At 39.7% G+C, this 19,451-nt stretch overlaps 1 long non-coding RNA gene across 1 annotated transcript in view; it reads right to left on the bottom strand.

The window, feature by feature from the left end:
- Positions 1–19,451, bottom strand: part of LOC135320781 (uncharacterized) — a 64,916-nt gene that overhangs the window by 29,832 nt on the left and 15,633 nt on the right. Inside the window, exons 3-6 of the long non-coding RNA XR_010380112.1 lie at positions 10,400–10,619; positions 7,067–7,245; positions 6,457–6,513; positions 4,351–4,575 (exon numbers count right to left, since the gene is read on the bottom strand). This is a non-coding gene — a long non-coding RNA (uncharacterized LOC135320781). The remainder of the gene's footprint in view (positions 1–4,350; positions 4,576–6,456; positions 6,514–7,066; positions 7,246–10,399; positions 10,620–19,451) is intronic.

The following is a 19,451-nucleotide window of genomic DNA, read 5'->3' as shown; positions in this document are numbered from 1 at the left end:
ACCTTAAAATAATTACTGAACTTACTTACAGACAAAGAAAATTGGACACAAAGAAGTACAGTTTCTTTCCCAAGATCACAAAGCTAATAACTGGTAAACGCAATATTTGAACTCATCTGCCTGATTCTAAAAACTAGGTGGAAATCCCATTTGACTGTGGAGGGTCCAGAAGCACAGCCTATCACCATATCTTTGTTCAGATCTAGCCGTAGACAGCCTGAGAAAGCACCCCATTCCTATGGAACTCGAGGGCAAGTGATATCAATAAGAATTTTATATTCAGTAGTTTCTTAGGCCTCATTTATATAAAGTGTCAGCAGGTCAGCACAAAAACTCTGGGAAATATGAGTGGATCCAGAGCTATTTGCTGATTAGAAACTCAGTCTACCAGGACAGAGTTACCTTCCCATGAGAGGCCACATGGACATAAACTAAAGGCAGGTGAGCAATGAAAACTAGCAAGACCCTGGAACTCAAGCAAGAAGGACCCCTGCCATCCCCTGCCGAGTTGCCTCTTCACCCACTTGGACACGATGACAGAAGACACAGGTTCTTGTCCAAGTTACACCATCATGGATTCTCACCCATAAAAAGTTACTGCTCTATGCTCTTAAGTACTTTCCAACTCAAATACGATGAAACCAATATCTCAGCAGAATGTCTATATCTCCACATCCACTCTTCTATTAGGAGAATATTTCTATGGCAACAGAGCAGAAATCCAATTAAAAACACCATGCAAGAAGCCGGGAGAATGTCTGCATAAGAGACTTTGTTCTCACGCTCAGTGAATGGAAACACAGTAAATGTGTTCCTTCTCCCTCAGCAAGTGGGAGGTAGCCTGATTTTGTGTGTGTGTGTGTGTGTGTGTGTGTGTGTGTGTGTAAATCAAATACAACGAATTCTGGGATATTTACAGATTTTTTTATCTTACTGTCATTTCATAAGGATGAGACAACCTTTAAATTAATTTGAATCTAGTGTTCTGAGAGAGTCTCAGGCTCTTTTGGTGGAGGAGGGGAAAGGGGAATAGAAAGGAGGAAAGAAGTAAATGAAGCAAAGGAGTACGAATACTGCTAGGGAAAGGCAAGACATTAATTTTGTTCCTAATTACATCACACACAAATTATGGACTGGCTTTCCCCCATGTCTTGTCAAGCACTGAGTTGCAGAAGAAAGGTGACAGCCCATTTCTTACTGAGCTTGTGATTGTACGTGGAGTCTTATAGACACAAATCATTTACCCTGATCAAACACTCTAGCAGCAGGCCGTAATTCTCCTGTTTTGAGAGACAAGAAAACAGGTGTTCAAAGAGGATATATAAGTTGACAAAAGTCAGAGGACCAGTAAACAAGAGAGGGTGAATTCAAACTCAGATCTGAATGCAGAGTCTGCTCTTCTCACTCCCAGGACTGGAAAATCCTTAACACACAGGCCTCCCAGCTCCCCTGCAGTGTTCCTGGTACCAAGGATTTCCCATAGCGATGGTCTCCAGTTCTCACAGACACAGCACTCTGTGCGGCCAGTGGCCTCCATCAGACCTTGATCATCTACCTGCCACGCCCAACATGCTTCACCATAAAGGCAGGAATGCTGGCTTTCAAGTGCATAAAAAGCCATCCCTGGTCTAACCTGGTCTCTTCTGCAGCTTCTTCAGCCTAAAGGCAGCCATGAAACTGCTCAGAGTTTGTACATGAGCCACACTACCTCTCTCCATCTGTCTCCCCAAATATACTACTTAGCTATGACCATTTTGATAATCTTGGAAACAAATTTTGAAAAACAGAAAAGAAAGGATTCTGGAACAAGTACTTAATACTTACAATTTTAAATGACAATTTACAAAGTGAGTATTTACAAACTGAATCTGCCTTCCTAGGTGTCAGTTTTAACAGTTACAAAATATAATACCAAAAAATTCTCACTTACAGAATTAACAAAGACATCAACAATAATCTGGAATAAACTCAAAATTAAAGCCCCTGTTCTACATGGAGAAAACTACTGGACTCTACTGAGGAGTAAAGTAAGAGGTTTGAATGTAGAGACATCAACATATTGCATGGAGGAAAGCAGTTTTGTAAAGATGTAAGTTCTCCTAAAGATAATTCAAAACTTACTAAAAAATCCCATGAAAAACCTTATCTGTTTTTTTTTTTTAACTTGAACGAAGTATTTTATATTTCTTCAGGAATAATAGTCATAATACTAGCCAAGAAAATTTGGGATGGAAGAAAAGAGTAAAAAAAATCACACTTTCAGTTATTAAATAAATTTTTACAATATATAAGATATAGCGCTGGAGTAAGAAAGTAAAATTGACAGAAATAAACCATGAGCTCAAAAAGAGACTCTAGTGTACATAAGCATACTGTATAGGTGGGATTTCAAATCAAAGAGAAAAGTATGAATTCAATAATTGTCCTGGGACAATCAGAGAATCACCTGGAAAGTACAAATTCTATTCCTGTGCTAATGACCACAAGAAAAATTACAGAGAGTGATGTAAATATTAAAATACTAATAACAACAAATGCAACTCTTTGCTCATATTAATTCAACTTCTCCTCACTATAACAAGTACTATTATCATCTCCATCTTAGAGATTAAAAAAACTTACAGAAGAGATTTATATCATTATAAGAAAGTGTTTCTAAGAATAATAACAAAGATAAAACCCAAAAGAAAGACATTTACAATCTTAAAAATATTTTGGGCCAAAACGAAAATAAAAAACCTACTGAACAAAATGAAAGGCAAGAAATGACAAGAAAAAGCTCTGTGATACATGTTGATGAAGACAAGCGGTTAATGTTCATAACATACAAAGAGCTGTCACAAAGCAACAAGAAGTTCCCTCACTTAAATATGTGCAAAGGACAAAAGGGATCATTCACTTTTAAAAAGTCAGATGGCTAATAAGTGAAAAATGCTGGATACCTCACTGGTCATCAAATACAAACTAAAACAATGAAAAAGCACTTTTGCTCATCACATTGGCAAATATTTATAAAAGATATTCTAGCTAGTGTCCATCTGTGAGAGAACAAACTGTGAGCGACATTTTGGAGGACGACATGTCAATGGATATGTAAACTCTGAAAAACGTGTGTACACACAGGCTCAACTCAACTTCTAGGAATCGTTTCATTTAGAAAAAAAATCAGTTCAAAAAGATGTACTCAGAGCATTTACACAGCACTGTTTACAATGGTGGGATGAAAAGCTGAAGTGAAATCATATCCAGTGATAGAGAATTGGTTACATAAGTTATTCTACAGCTTTTCATTCCCCACTGGAGAAGCAATTTCTAGAGTCACTTGAAAGGAGCCTGAGATGAATGTAAATGTCACATCCAGGGACTAAATTTCCAGAAGCCTTAACTAAAGGAATACTCATACAAGATCACAGGTATGTTTGTACAAGAGGGATGCCAGTCAAACATCCTTTCTGAAAGTGGAAAATGGAGAAAACTTAAGGGTCCAACATCAAGAAAATGATGCGGTAAATCATGGCGAGATGTGGGCTCTGAAGGGGCCGGCGATTCGGCATGGTCCAGGGCCTTGTCCACATCACTCTCCCACCAAAGGTTTCCTTGCACAAGAGACCACACCTGCACATCAGGAGACCCCTCCACTCTATCTGAAAGGACCGGGTGAGTCTGGAGTGGGAGGACGTCTATGATATACCCGTGAGTGAATAAAGTGAGCTGAAGAACACATACAGTATGGTCTTATTTTTCAATAAAGCATATATACACACACATATAAGTTGATTTCTCATATATGTGTATGTATGTATGTATGTATTTATGGTTATATATATATGTCATAAGCATAAAGGTCATGAAATATATACACCAGATTGTCAACAGCTTTTACAGTCATGAAATAAGGGGAAGGGAGTTAGGGGCCTTTTGGTACCACCACAGTTCTCTTTTCAGTATTTCAGTTAAGTATACTTGAATTTAAAAGTTTATTTAAGTCTGAAGTAAAATGGACGATGCCTCCACAAGACAGAATGCTTTACTGGTCATTAAAAATCATGCCAGGGGAGATAGAATATTGCAGAAAAACATGTAATAATACGAATGGAAAATGGAGGTCTCCACACAGTAAACAGGCACAGAGTGCTCACTGGTTTTTATGACAGAGGTGATACACACTGAAGAAAAGAACAGAAAATAGAAGTTAAATTGTTAATTACTGTCTCTGAGTAGTGGGACAAGGATACCCTCTTTGCCCCTTTTTTCAGACTTATTATATTAAATACACATTATTTTTCATCTGAAAAAAAGCATTTTAAGATGTCTATTACCATGCATTGGAGAAAATACATAAGTACTTACAGAAACAAATAACTAGGAGACACTGCAGCAGCGCCACACAATGTAGAACGGGCGATCCTGAATAACAACATGCAGTTACATAAGGACCCACAAATTGAGAGCACCTGCTGTAACAGGGCGTGGCCCCCTTCTATTTGTCAGTTGTGTCTTCAGGGCTGAGGCAGTTCTGAGCACGGCCAGTGTCAGTGCTGGTGTCTGGATGGATGCCACTGGAGGTGAGGGCACCTGCAAGCCGAGAGGAAGAACAGAAATCATCCTCTGCTTTTTCTGTCTTGTTTCTTTGTTACTGTAAAAGAGAGGCGTAAATAAGATAAACTAAATCTTCCCTGCTGAAATTTCAGTAATGAAACCGTTTTTAAAGTCTTCACAGCTTATATTCTGCCTATAACTGTCTTTACAACAAAGCATCATATTTATTAAATGTTAATTAACTCAATTAACTCCCTGTTGAAACCTATTAAAGAACATGAAATGCACTACGTGAAAGCACCACGCCTGCAGTGACTACCCCAGCTGTCTTGACGGCAGTGCAGTCAGCCCACACCATCCCGTGGCCCTGAGCTCCTGATGATGATGCTAAGAGAGCACGCTGCCACCTCAGATGGAGAGGAACTCTGAAAGCATTTTCTGAAGTCAACAGCACTGACAAAACATAACTGACAAATCCCAGGTTTCTTGGAGGCTGTCATTTTCTGTTTCTGGCCAACACCCGTCAATGAGCAGAACCACCCCATTCCGAGCCATGGGACTCACGTGGGAAGCAGTTTTGGAGAAATTTCCATGTATAGAATGTAACCAACTATACATAGAACTCTGACAAAGGAAAAGATGAAATACTCTGATTTTGGAAGACACTCAAAATATTCTCCCAAGCCTTAGGAGCTGGAAAGGCTTGGCTTCTCTTCATCCACTTATTTATTTCACATCCAGGGAGAATCTCCCACAAACCCTGTTTCCCTGTGTCTGCTGGGAGCCTCAGGCACACTCTTGTTGTCGATCTTATAAGTCACAGCAATCTTATAAGTCTTATATGTCTCATGTCTGCAACCCTCACACAAGCTTGCCAACTAGACACAATGTCTGTACTTGGCCCCATTTTCTCACCTGTTTATTTGGTATCTGTTCTTCTGTAAGTTGCCTAATATGCTTCTTGGAACAAGTAAGAAGAATGAGTGGGTTGATAAATACAGATGGACAGGTGAGAGATGGGCAGACAAACAGAGAGACTCCAAGAAAATGGGAAAGAAAAGGGGAAAGAAAATTTCCTATGCAAAACCCTCTTCTAGTCAGGGAAGAAAACCACCACGGAGAAGTGTGAAGAGGCAGGTAGCTTAGGATAGTTTTCTGGATTCCATGTAAAGTCACACCAAGTGATGAGAGGGTAGAACTATAAATAATAAAAGAAAAAAAGCATGCATGCTTGAAAAATATATCTACAATATGTACTTTCTAAAGAATAGATTCAAATCAGCAAGGCCCAATAACACAATTTTTGGGTATTTAGAGAAGTGAGAATCCCACATCCAAACCACAAGACATCCCTTTGGCGCACTGAGAGTCTACACGGGGCGGTCATAAAGCTGTCTCCACAAATCCATTCTATCCTGCACTTACGAGGAACGAACAGCTGTGCTCAGGCTGCCCACATGCATCATTTACACCCCACAACACCTCTACGGTGGAGGGACTCCTAGCGAGCCCCGTCTCTGCAGGACAGGAAACAAGCATGGGAGAGGCTAAGCAGACCTACCAGTTCTCCATCTCACAGGACTGGTCACTCCAGAGCAGGACTCGATCTCAGACCCATGTTTGTAACCACAGTACTACCGTGCTTTATGTGCTTTTTGTGTGTATAATACATTTGTTTCTGGCATGAAAGGATATTTAATAAATTTTCGGTTGTCTTGTCTATCTCATTAGCTCACAATCAATCTTTATACTGTTGAACTGTATTATTTCAAAAAGAGTACATCTGAAAAAGCAGGGGTCAGAATAAGTGGGGCTGCATTCTTTATCTGGTACCTCATCTCATCCAAGTCCCCAACCAGGGAGAAGGAGCAAATGTTTTCATCTTTTAAAGAGAGGGCTCCAGTGATGGTGACTTACTCAACTCCAAAACCAAGGCTGGGGGTAGGGCACAGGCAGCAACAATAGCAGTATCACCTGTAGGAAGGAGAAAAGAGGTCATGGGAGGGCTCAGGGGGTCATCCTGATTTAATTTCAATTGATAAAAGTATACCACAGTCTGAAAATACTACCATGCAATGGATTTGCTCTTTCTTGACATCTAGCAAGTTTCCACAGCCCACATGTAACATTATCATGTACCAGTGAAAGGAAGAGTCTACAGACAGGGAAAATCAATGCCACAGGCAGGCTGAAAACCAGACTGGATGAAAGGAAGAGAAAGGGCATAGTTAAGAAGAGGGAAAAGGCTGGGAAAAAGACATCATCACAAGGACTCTCAAGCATCATACAACAATCATATAGTCATTCATTCAAGAGAGGGTTACTGAGGTCCTATTTTGTGCAAGATTTTACACAGGGCAAAGAAAGAGCGCAGCGTACATGGTGGCAACTAGTGTCGGGGCTAAAATACACTTTTGATCCCGGTAACTTGCACACTTTTATACAGTATAAAGGCAAAGAAAAAAAGTAAAATAATACTCTGTAAACACAATGCATTGTTGAAAAAAATTAAAGAAGTCCTAAATACCTGGACAGACACACCGCGCACATTCCTGGATCAGAAGACAGCGCTCTTGGAATGGCAGTGCTCCCCAGAGCGATCCATACATACAACGTGGTTTCGATTACAATCCCAGCAGGCACATCTGCAAAAAGCTGCTACTACAATTCATATGGGAATTCGAGGGTCTCAGTAACCAAAACGTACTTGAAAAAGAAGAACAACATGAGAGGACTTGTAATTCTCAATTTCAAACCTTACAACTGTACCTCCAAGTGATATTAGAGGCCATTTTTAAGTTATTATTGTGTTTATCCTTATTTTCCAAATTGCCTAAAATGAATATATCTTTTACAATAAGAAAAATAAAAAGTAAGGTATCTTTTAAAACATGCACACCGATTCATTCATTGGGAAAAAAATATTTTAACTATAAAGAGGTAAACAAATATCTAGTGAAAAAGGACTACTTAAAAACAAGAGTGCATTTACATTTTTCATAAATTGAAATCTGAAAAGCACAAACACATCAAGATTCTAGGGAGACCGATGCAACATATTAATATTTATTTCCAAAATTCTAATTTAACAATGAAAACTCAAGAAAGGTAAAATCATGGTTGACAGCCAACTGCAAACACATGGAGAGCAAAGGCCTAGAAATCACAGTTCCTTTAACTCTGCTACTACCTCAGTAGGAGAGGAAATTCCTCACTGAGAGGACAGTGGAATCCCATGCATAAGACAGGATATGCAGTACAAACTGCACTAGAATCAGGGGTGATTTTCTTAGAAGAACTCTAAGGCTACAACATTGTTGAAAAACTATAAAAACTTTGACAGACAGATTAAAACACAGTCATATATATTATAGAGAAACATATGAAGTCTGCTCCCATGTTGCATAGAAATACAAACATATTTGTTCATTTATGGGCACTGATTACTTTATCCCAGGTAGAATATTTCAACTAAAACAAATAATCAATAATACACTCCTCTTGTCAAATCTAGTTGATAAGTTACTCTGCTATGTAACCATAATGTGTCTAAGATAGTTCTAAAATTAGTGAAAAAGATCTTTTTATGGTTCCCTGAACTCTTCTCAAAATTCCAAGCTAAATTTTAAAATAGATCAGAGCAGTATTTCTATATTATCTTTTCCCTCGTGAAATGAACAACACAGTCTGTTGTCAAAATTCTGTCCTTTCAATGGTTCACGAGCACCATATCCTAACAAAACTGCTGGACAGCAAGGCACTATCCAGACAATGTGACCAAACCAATGAAACACAAAGAAGACAATGACCCTATTCTGGAGGGCTTATATATGTGTCAACACAGGGGTTTTTATTTGATTGGTTTGATTGGGTAGCAAAATAAAATCACTCAAGTACTTTCTTCTTTGAGCATTCTGTAAGTAATGACTCTTTTTAGTGTCATGAGCAGGAAAGATTTAAGCATGACTTGATTAGGTCAACTAGCAACAATCATCACTGGAGAGTGAGTAATAAAGAAGTTACCTGATAGCAATGCTTCTGCCTACATGAGACCTAAAATAAACCTACACTGACCTCTGCAAGGAAAATGAGATGAGGTCCCCAATGAGAAAACAAACTAACAAGAAATCAAAAACGGAAAGATATTTTCATTAATGATTCCAGGAAGGAGTGGAGCATGTTGGTGAAAAGCACAGATGTTGGGAACAAACATGAGGGTCTGAACTCCCACAGCACGGGTAGCTGTGACACTTATATGTCAGTGAAATTTTCTGCATCTCAGTCTCCTGTCCATAGACTGGGGACAACAACAGCACCCGTCTCCTAGAACGGTCCTAAATTAAGTTATTTTATATATAAAAGTTTAAATAAAATACCTGAGATTTTAAATATTACCCCAAAAGCACAGGGAAGAAAGAAAACAGAGATAAATTGGAGTTCATCAAAAGTGAAAACTTTGCTTCAAAGGACACCATTCAGAAAGTGAAAAAACAACACACAGGAGAAAATTTTTTCAAATCATTTATCTGATTAGAAATTTGTATCTCAAAAAAAAAAAAACAAGCAAACAAACAAAAAAAAACTCCTACAACAATACAAAGGCAACTCAATTAAAAATTGAATAATGGATCTGAAAAGGTATTTTTCAAGGGAAATATACAAATGGCCAATAAGCACAAAGAAACGATGTTCAATATTATTAGCTGTAATTGAAATCAAGTCAAAACCACTAGGAGAAACTGCTTCACACTCACTACAATAGGATATACTCAAAAAGAGAGTAACAAACAGTAATGAGGTCACAGAGGAAGCGGAGATCCAAGCCCTTGCTGGTGAGGACTTAACACAGCGAGGCCACTTTGTAAAACAGCCTGGCAGGTCCTCAGAGAGTTAAACATTTGGTTTATGAATGACCCAGGCTTTCTGCTCTCTGGGAACACAAGTAAGAGAACTGAAAACAAGTGTCCACATAAAAACTCCTACAGGAATGTTCACAGCACCATTATTCATCACAGACAAAAAGCAGAAACAAACAAAATGTCTATCACCTGATGAATGGGTAAACAGTGGGGCCCAGTCATACAGTGGAATATTATTCAGCAATAGCAAAGCATAGAGTACTGACCCAGGCAACAACGTGGACAAACATTGAAAACGTTACTAAGTGTGAAAGAAGTCAATCATAATAGATGGTTTCATTTACATGAAATGACTCAATTTACATGAAAATATCCAGCACAGGCAAATACTCATAGAAAGAAGAGTGGCTCCTTGGGGCTGGGGGAGGATGGGGAAGATGTGAATAACTGCTTATGCATACGGGGCTTCCTGTTGGGGGATGAAAATGTTCTAAGATTGACTGGAATGCACAATTATGGGCATAGAGTAAAAACCGCTGTACATTTTAATGGGTGAATTGTATTAAAACTGCTAAGAACAAAAGCACCTCGGGCCAGTACCTTCCCATAGTAAATGCAAATTGCTAATTTTTATTACAGGAAGAAGAAACTGCCCTCAGCATGAAAGCAGGAGATCATCAAATGTGGGTAAACTGAAATTGGGCAAGAGCATTTCACTTGAAACACTTGCTGAGTGTACACGAAATATTCAGAAATAGGAAAATCATTTTGACATCATGAAGAAGCATTCTGCTTCAAATGAAGATCAAGGATTCGGCAAGCCCAGCTGCTAAAAATGACCAGAGAAGAAACCTGGTTCTTAAAACAAGCACCAGAGCCAACAAGGAAATGGTGGTGACGAAAGCAGGAGGCCGAAAATCTGGAACAGTTAGCTACAAATAATTTCTCCACTGAAAATTCAAATAAAAAATGAAAGTGATGCAATGCTGTATTGACCTCACCTGAATGGGCTTCCTCCGGTGCACGACAGTTCTGTAACCCCGAATGAGAGACTCAGGAGAATCAGCATGTTTCCTGGGAGCCCCAAGTGACTGCCCCCCAGCATGCTGACCACCATCACATCTGCCAGGGTTCAATTGCAGAGAAGAGACCAACTTCTGAAAGGCACAGGAAATGTTGACCAGGGAAGAAAAGGCTGCAGTCAGTCCTGGGACAGAGGCCCTGTGAGCAGAGGCCAGAAAGCTGCAGGTGAACTGGAGTGGCCCTGGGGCAGGAAGGGACCACAAGGAAGCAGATCTCAATTCTCTACTCTCTCTCCCTCGGGTAGGAGAGATAAACCTGCATCCTTCTCACCTGGAACTGTGGGTTCTGGCTGGCAGAAATCTTACAGACAGGGAATGATTATTCAAGACTGGAAAAAGTCCAGCAATTGATAGGGAGTAGGGAGCCAACTCCACGAGCCTCTCAAATGCTCCCATATTTATTGTGTATAATCAAAGAAATAGTCATTAACAGTTGTGTGATAGTAAGCAGGAACTTGGGGAAAGTGGATGAGACAGAGATTATAGAATCCACCATGAGTACAATGTCTTAGTGTATCTTTAGGGAAGTCATGGGGTGAGGGGAACAAAATACATTCTTTAGATATGTGAATTACAAAGCAGACCACCAGACCAGCCAGGTCCTTGTTTTGGGGATAACAGGCTATCTAACAGCACACAAGCCCAGCTTTTATAGCTGAGGTCCTGGGTCCTTGCTTTGCAATGAGCAGAGTGCTATCTAAAACCTCAACTATGCAAGCAAAGCAATGTCTCTGCTTTTTAAGGCAAGGAGACAGGAATGAGGATGCACAGGCGCTTGCTTTCAAAGCAGTTACTAAGCATAGTTTTTCTTCTTAAAGTTGACAGGCGGCCTGGGTCTGCTACAATTTGTTAACCCAATCAAGGGCTCCCACATGGAACCATTATGGAGAATACCCTAGGATGACAAATCCTGGTTTTGGGTCTTTTCCTGCCAGCTTCAGCCACTCTAGAAGGGTCTATGCACATCCCTGAATAACGATCCCACAGAATCAACCACACTCATAACTCCTGGTGCTTGAAACTTAATTTTAGCTCTACACAACTTAAGTTAGAAAAGTTTCAGAAATAAAAGTTATTATATACTTTTTATAGCTCATCATAGGACAGATTTTTCTGATTGCTCTAAGCTGCTTCTACTTGGTAAAGCACCTAACTCTGCAGGTGAATTCAATACTTTCCATTGGGCATAACTAGCCAGTTTGAGCTCTCTAACTTCAATTGGTCAAATACCGATACACTTAATTGATTTTATTGTTCATCAATTTCAGCCGGGAGGAGAGGGAGTGTCACTCTGATCCTCAGCCCACCCTCAACTCTTTTCTCATCAGCAACTCAGGCCTCCTGAAAACAAAAAAAAAGCATTTGTTTCCCTTCTTCTACACATTCCACAAACCCAAAAGGAAACATCAGCCTGAAGAAAGAATTCAACACAAATGTTAAAAATCTATAAACCTAAACTATCTCCATCTCTGAATCATGATACACAATGACATGAGAGTAAGTGTGTCAGGCACAAAGCATGAGTCAGCCTAACCACCTGATTTATATTCTTCAAAGGAAAGAAGGTTTTCGTATTTTTTATTATCACTCTTTGTCATTGTTTCTGATTAAGCCAAAAAATAGTTTATGAAATAATTTAGCACTGCAATAACAGATTTTTGTTGTATCAATTACAGAAGGCATTCAGAGGGGATAGGAAAACCCACCTCTGTAAAACATTCAAAATATCTTCCCCTGTTAAGAACACGTAAACAAAATGCAACAGGGAATTCAAATTCTTGTGGAGAGGAGCAAAAGCCACAGAAACAAAGAAAGTAATACTATGAGTCAATTCAAAATTCACTGGACAAACATGATCAATGCATTCAATGAATTTTAAAGGCACACTGCAAGCCATTCACTTAATGATATGCACGCTAGAGGAAGAATTTCCCTCTTTAACACATAACAGAATTCAATAGGGTGCCCCACCAAACAACGACCAAAGAACAATCAGGTTTTTAACAGTTCTGATAAATCAGCATGTTCTAAAGATGAAAATCCAAAAATTTTAAACATTCATTCACACCACAATGAAACAAGCACTTAAAAAAACCAAAATACCCCAAAGAAACTAAGCACATAGATCATGTACATAGATCAATGAGAATTTCTTTTGCCGCTGGAAGAAAGAACAGGCTATAGCCTTTTCCTTGAAAAATAAAACTACTTTTAAAGATAAATGTTAAAACACATTTCATCATTCATGTTGCCTTGAAAAATCTGAGGCACTTGTATCTGATTAGAAAAGCAATTCTGAGTAATAGTATGTTGCAATTCAGTGCCATTTTGCTTTAGAAGAAAAGAGAAAAGAAAAGCTACTGTTTCTCATATCCTGCACAGAGTGTGAAGCGCCTCCCTGCCTCTTTCTCCCCCCGTTTTCTAAGCTCATGCTCCCCAACCCTTCTGAAACAAGTATGGCAACCCCTTATTCCCACCAATATGCAAAATGAAAAAAGAAAATCAATTTATTTGTGTAAATATATGCCTATACCTTGAACTGGAGGAGAAAGGTATCAGAAGTCCATATGGAACTTATTTCTACATTCCTGAAATCACACACACAAACTTTCACACAGAAACAGACATATACCCCCAGGATTACTGGGCAATTCACAAGTTTAGGAATTCCAACTTCTAGAAGATAACTTTGTAGTTAGTTTAAAATACAAAACTGCCAGCTTTTAAAAGCCTTGATCATGTGATAAACCATCCAAATATCAAAGAGACTCAATTAGCCTTCTCTGTAGAATGTAATTTCTCATGATGGCAAAATAGACCCTAGGAAGTACTGGATCCAAGTCTCGTGTTTATCACTTGCTATGATCGTTTTTAAGCACATTAACAGATTCAGAAAGGTATGTCCCAACAGCATTTATTCTTATTTAAATAGTATACTTGTTCAATTGCCTATACAGACTATGTCCCATGATGGTGTTTAAGAGCTATTTTGTGTATTGCAATATGTATTTTTAAGTGCAGACAAGGAGAGTGGGTATTACTCAGTTTACAGCACCTGCTTAGCATGCACAATGTCCTGGCTTCAGTCCCCAGTACCTCTAAAATAATAAATAAAAAAAAGGGCATATTTAAAAATAAGAATAAAGTTATAAAAAAATGCAGACTAAAAACCACTGCAATCTAGGAGCCACAATTACAATTAAAAAACAAGTGTTTCTATCAAATATTGACTATATGCCAATCACAGAGACAACCACAAATCACACCTGATAACCATCACGTGTGATTCTCAGCAACCCTAATAAGTAGGCATGGATGAGAAACCCAGCACTGCGGATGAGGAGACGAAGCTCAGAGGAGCTGGGGACTCTGACCGTCCTGCTCCCCGTGACACCACGTCTGGCCAGGGCAACCGCTGACGGAGCTGCACTGAGGGGACACCCAGCTGCATGGAACCTTGGGGCACTGGGGAGTCCCAGAAAACACAAAAATTGTTCAGTGAAAAACCAGCTCAAATATATTACACTGTGCCACATCCTTTAAACAGGGAACATGACTGAGAAATATTTGATGCCTCTGTGTCCTTTCTGCCATCATCAATATTTGCCCTCTCAGTGTGACCAGTGATGAACTGGACCCCATATGAAGTGCACTCAGATGGAAGATCATTTGAAGCTGTTTTATGAAGTTTGTAGGACTCTGTCTATGCCTCACACAGGCGGTCATCCATCACTTCTCCCCGGTGTGGAGGTACCACCTGAAATCACTCCTTTCTGCTTTTTAAAATCCCTTCATCTACTCCAGACTTTTCAACAGCAAAGAAGCAGCTCAACCACAGACAGTGGACAGCTTCTCACCAAATGGACTTGAACAGCCCATCGGACTACCTGGAAGCACTTTTCTTCTATTAAACCCACTTTGAGGTAGTTCATCATTTTCTGATTGGTGGACTTGGCCTCTGACTGGCCTTCTCAGAAAGCTTCCAGCCTCACATCCGGGGATGGGATAGGACCCTGATATTGGGGTAAAAAATTGCGGAAGGCGGACATCATCCAGTCAGGTCTGCACGGGTAGAAGTGCCACAACGTGCTCAAAAATTATGCAGTCAGCACCCCTGGGCTCCCATGGACTGATTGCACATTAACCAAACGCATGAGACACTGATGCAAGAAAACCAGAAACTTAACTTATTACTGTAACAGAAGACATGAAACTATGAACTAGACTGCAATATCAGAGTTCAACCATGAGTACATTTTCTCCTCAACGGCCCAATCACGGGCAGGCAGTCACATGGCAAGCATGGACAGAAGTAGAGCAGGAAGGGTTTCTAGATTAACTCAAAGGACTAAATTTCTGTTATACGAACAGATCTACTGCCTGGAAAACAACGCTAATCACGGTGCACTCTTCGTGGACAGTGGCCGAGACACGACTGTGAGCACCTGTGTGACTTTCCTTTCCCTGTCCTTTCTGGGCTAATGGATGCACAGACGTACACAGATCAAGGCATGCAGATACATCTAAACTCCCAAAGCCCGTCTCTGTGAGCCTCAAAACCAGACAGCCAGGGTTTAAATACCAGCTCTGCCACTTACTATTTCTGTGACCTTGGCCAACTTAACCTCTGTGTGCCTCAATTTCCACACTGTAAAGCTGGGATAACAATCAATCTTTTCTTACTCACTTGTTGAGAAGATTGAAGGATACATTTCTGTAAAACGCTCAGAAAAGAATGTAGCACATTTTTGGTGCTCAACAAATGTCAACTTAATATTACAGTGGTTTACAAGTCTCCCTTCTAATCATCTTCTGTGTTTCCTGGCTAGTCTAAGTCCCAAAGAAAATCCTTATTTCTCCTTTTATAAACTCTTGGGGTGCACCCTTCTGTTCCATCCCACCACGTCTTTAAACTGAGGGAGGGGATGCCTCCTCCCCTCTACTCTGGGCCATGGAGAGTGCATCTCCCTTCACACCCCTGACCCCTTGCCCACAGCTAGCCCTCCTCACACTAACAGAGTGAGGTGTGATTCCAGGGAGACAAGCAGGGCATGTGAAACCCTTCCTTTCCCTCCAGGGTTGGCCACCCTTGGGAAGCACCTGGGATGCTCAGCTCCATGGCAGGACATCACTGTGCATGATGGGGCAGATCCTTTCAAGGGAAGGCTCGCTGTGGCACAGAGATACCTGGGACAGGGTAAGTCTCTACTTCTGGGACACAGTATCACGACACTCATTTACCCACAGCCATGAAGTTCATGGAGAACATGGTTTCATCAGTAACAAAGAGGACATTTAACGCCTGCCTACTCTTTTGTGTCATCTCTCAGTTGGCTGCTGGAGACAACATGTGTATAAGTATTGGATCCCCTTAAGCCACAACATATATGAAGTAACAAAAAATTCTGTGGCTTAACATTGGTTCAGGGTGACTGTGTAATGGTCCTGACACTGCTGATGCTAAATTATGGGTATAGGAACTATGGAACCTCCTCAAATATCTTTCATCATAAAACAAGCTTTTCTTATTTTCCTGTTTCTTATTAGTTGCCAAAGACCGTCAAATGATGGCTTCACACAAAACAGCAGCTAAAGTTTATAAGCCCTCTTGACATACCCACTGTGTTAAACACTTTACATAATTTCTAATTCTCACAATTCTACAAAGCAGATACGAGCGTCCCCAACTCACAGACGAGGGAAAAACTCAGAACAAACTGACTCAGGCTCATGTGGCTCAGTGGCAGCGCGTGCACGCAAACCCAAGTCAAAACACTACACACCTTCGTTTATGTACCAAATCTCCTCCCACCAATTAATACACAGTGGCGGGGTCAATACTCAGGGAACTCAGTACACTTTTCATCTTTAAGGTGCTCCAGAGGCCGCTACTAGCTGCTTTATAAGTTCCCGGCTCACTGGTTTCTAACACTGGAAGAAAATTCCGGTTTTGTCATTGTTTACACAGCAAGTCTGAAATGTTCACAGCGAGATGACAGAATAAAACAAAAATATAAGCAGAATAATTTTTCCAGGTAGACAGACATAATGGACATTGTGCTATTCTGAAGCATTAAGCAAAGAAATCAAAATAAAATCACGTTGTTTAAGCCTTCTTTTACAAACAGGAAAATTAAGACTGTAAGAAGGTGCAACAGCGCCACCTATGGCTAAAAAGACCTTCCAGGTTGCCAGGAAACATGCAACACAAAAAAATGCCTGTACTATCAGAAACGAGAATCAGGTAACTAAAAGCTACTGTAGCACATACTGCACTTTGCTTCTGGGGAAGGGAGGGGTACTCAGTATTTAATCTGATATTGCTAATACTCCTGAATATAAACAAAAGACACAGGCCCATGGAAACTCATCTTAGAAGAGGAAAGAATCCAGTCTAGCCACTTCATTTTACAGGAGGGGAGACTGAGAACTTGGATATGTCCTCCTCGCAATCGGCAGCAAAGCTCTCCTAGGCCTCATGTCTTCCAATGTAGCAAAAACCAACAGATCTGTACTAGGCCTATATTCATAAAAGTCACGTCTGTATTTTTCCAACAGTAGGTTATCTAAGTATCTTGCAACATACTTCTCAAAGAGCCAGGAAATCATACAAGTTTGTTGAAATACAAAAACATTTATTTACATAGTGAAACAGCATGAGCTTTATTCTCTCTATTAAAAAAGTGACATGTCAAATCAATGTTTTGGTATTTTAAACCTGTTAAGAGTGCAGGAAAAAAGATCAAAATTTTCTTTAATCACAAAAGACAGAAGCTTATTCCCTGAAAATGGTCAATGTGGATTTTTCTAAACTTAATGAATCTGGTCAGAATCCCACGAATTTAAATGTCTTAGTGGATGGTTACACGGCAACATGAAATCTGAGTTGTAACAATACACATTCTGTGTAAATAATCTTCAAGGTCATCTGTTTAAGGCAATTTAACTAGTCCCTGTCTCACTCGAATGATACAGATTTCATTAAAACTTCATAGTGCACTAAAAAAAATGAATCCTTGTTACTTTAAGCCATATTCATATATATCATATATATACATATTAAATATGCATCAGTAATAAGCCACACTCTTTAGTATTCAGACTTGATCCTTCTAAAATATCTGTCATTTTGACAGCACGTTTTTGCTAAGCACCTCTTGGGTTCTTTGTATACAAGGCTACTAACTCTCACAGTCAGACAAGTTAAACGATATTACTCAAATTTCACAATACAGGAAATGTACTTAATCCATGAAAACAACTTATACATTCATCATCAGGAAAGAAAAGAATAAAGATTTTGCTTAAAATACTCACTGACAATCTTTTCTTCCATTTTAAGAGTACATAAAACGAATTCAGTCTTTGTAAGTATTTCTGTCAATAAGGGCCACTATAGAAAAACAAGTAACATCATTAGCAGTGGTTGGACTTTCAAAGCCCACTTCTCTTTTGCACTATAATTATTTTTAATGTTTTGTTTTTAGTGCTTACAGAGCACTAAAATAAATAAAAATTAACTTTTTATGTCACTACCTGAGAATTAAACATTTGTGAAAATGTACAATTTTAATTTATGCCACTCTGTCTCACATTCTCAATGGTGTCTCTCCTTTGAAGGCCTCATCAGGCTGAGATCACTAAAATCGGCCATTTATGGAGTCACAGGAGTTCGGGTAACCACTCAACGGGAGGCTGATTAGAGGAGCAATTAAGAATGCATCCTGTGCAGCCTGGGTTCCAGCACAGAGCCTGCCAGCGCCAGCTGCGTGAGATTTGGGACAAGCTGCCCCATATCTCAATCCCCCAGCTGAAAAAAAGGAGACACTGAAACCTACCCTCAGACACCTGCTATGAAGTAAAACGTGAGGAAAGCATTTTAGCCTTAGGTAGGTGTCCACTCAGAGTGCGTTTGCTCATTATGATGATGAGGATATCTGTTAATAAATTGAGCTAGACCAAAAAGGAGAAATCACCTTAAAGGAGAAACATTTTAAGTCAATGAGCATTTCCTTTCGGATGGATTGCAGAATATTCATTTATTTTTTTAATAAACTAAGTTTTGTCCATTAGTTAGATTTACAGGTTCATGGACAAGTCTCCAGAAAAAGAATTAGAGGCCTCTAAACTCTGAATACTAAGAAAGTAAATTTTAAAAAAATCAGGGGGGAGATTATACCTCATTTGGGAGAGTTTGTGCTTAGCTTGCATGAGGCCCTCAGTTCAGTCCCCACTAACTACATTTAAAAACTTTCTTTTTTAAGAAATGGAGAATTAAATCAAAAAAATGGAGGAATACAGAATTTTTTTAGGGACTGAACTCAGATTTAAGATGGGGAAAAAACCATCCATTTCTCAGAGGAAATCTTGAGAAATATGTAAACTGGATCTGAGATGTCTAGTCTTATAACATTATTCATGAATTCATATTACCAAGTCTTAAAACTACCTGATAACCCACAGTGGTGATAGTGATCATAACAGCTACCAACACGGATCAAGCTCCGGCTAGGACTGCTCTGTTCTGACATCTCTGCCCCTGAGGCTTCACCAGGCTGAGAGCACTAAATTCGGTCATTCATGAGCATCTATTTGTAAGTCCTCCCTTTGTGCTTCTCACTCTCCTCTAACCAGCCCCTCTGAGGGAAGCACTGTTATCATCTTCCCCACCCGCAGATAAGGCCACTGAGGCACAGAGACTAAACCCTTTCCAGGTCACATTGGCATTAAAGGACCTCTGTATTTCTGCTGTTTTGATTTTGACAAAGAATCTGAGATATCAATTCAAGTGAGACTGTTAAGTAATCAAGTCTGTCTGGTCTTCACCTCAAAGAGCAGATACTATAAATTCCTGATGTAGGATGAGGCTGCCGCCACAAACTGACTCAGCTTGAAATTAATATCCAAGATGAAGCAGTGGATACACGTAAATATTCACGATTGTCAACTCCGTTCACGGGTCTGGGCCCTT

The sequence above is a fragment of the Camelus dromedarius genome, unplaced genomic scaffold (assembly GCF_036321535.1).
Source record: "Camelus dromedarius isolate mCamDro1 unplaced genomic scaffold, mCamDro1.pat HAP1_SCAFFOLD_121, whole genome shotgun sequence".
Taxonomy (NCBI): Eukaryota; Metazoa; Chordata; class Mammalia; order Artiodactyla; family Camelidae; genus Camelus; species Camelus dromedarius.
This window is presented reverse-complemented; position numbering and strand designations above follow the sequence as displayed.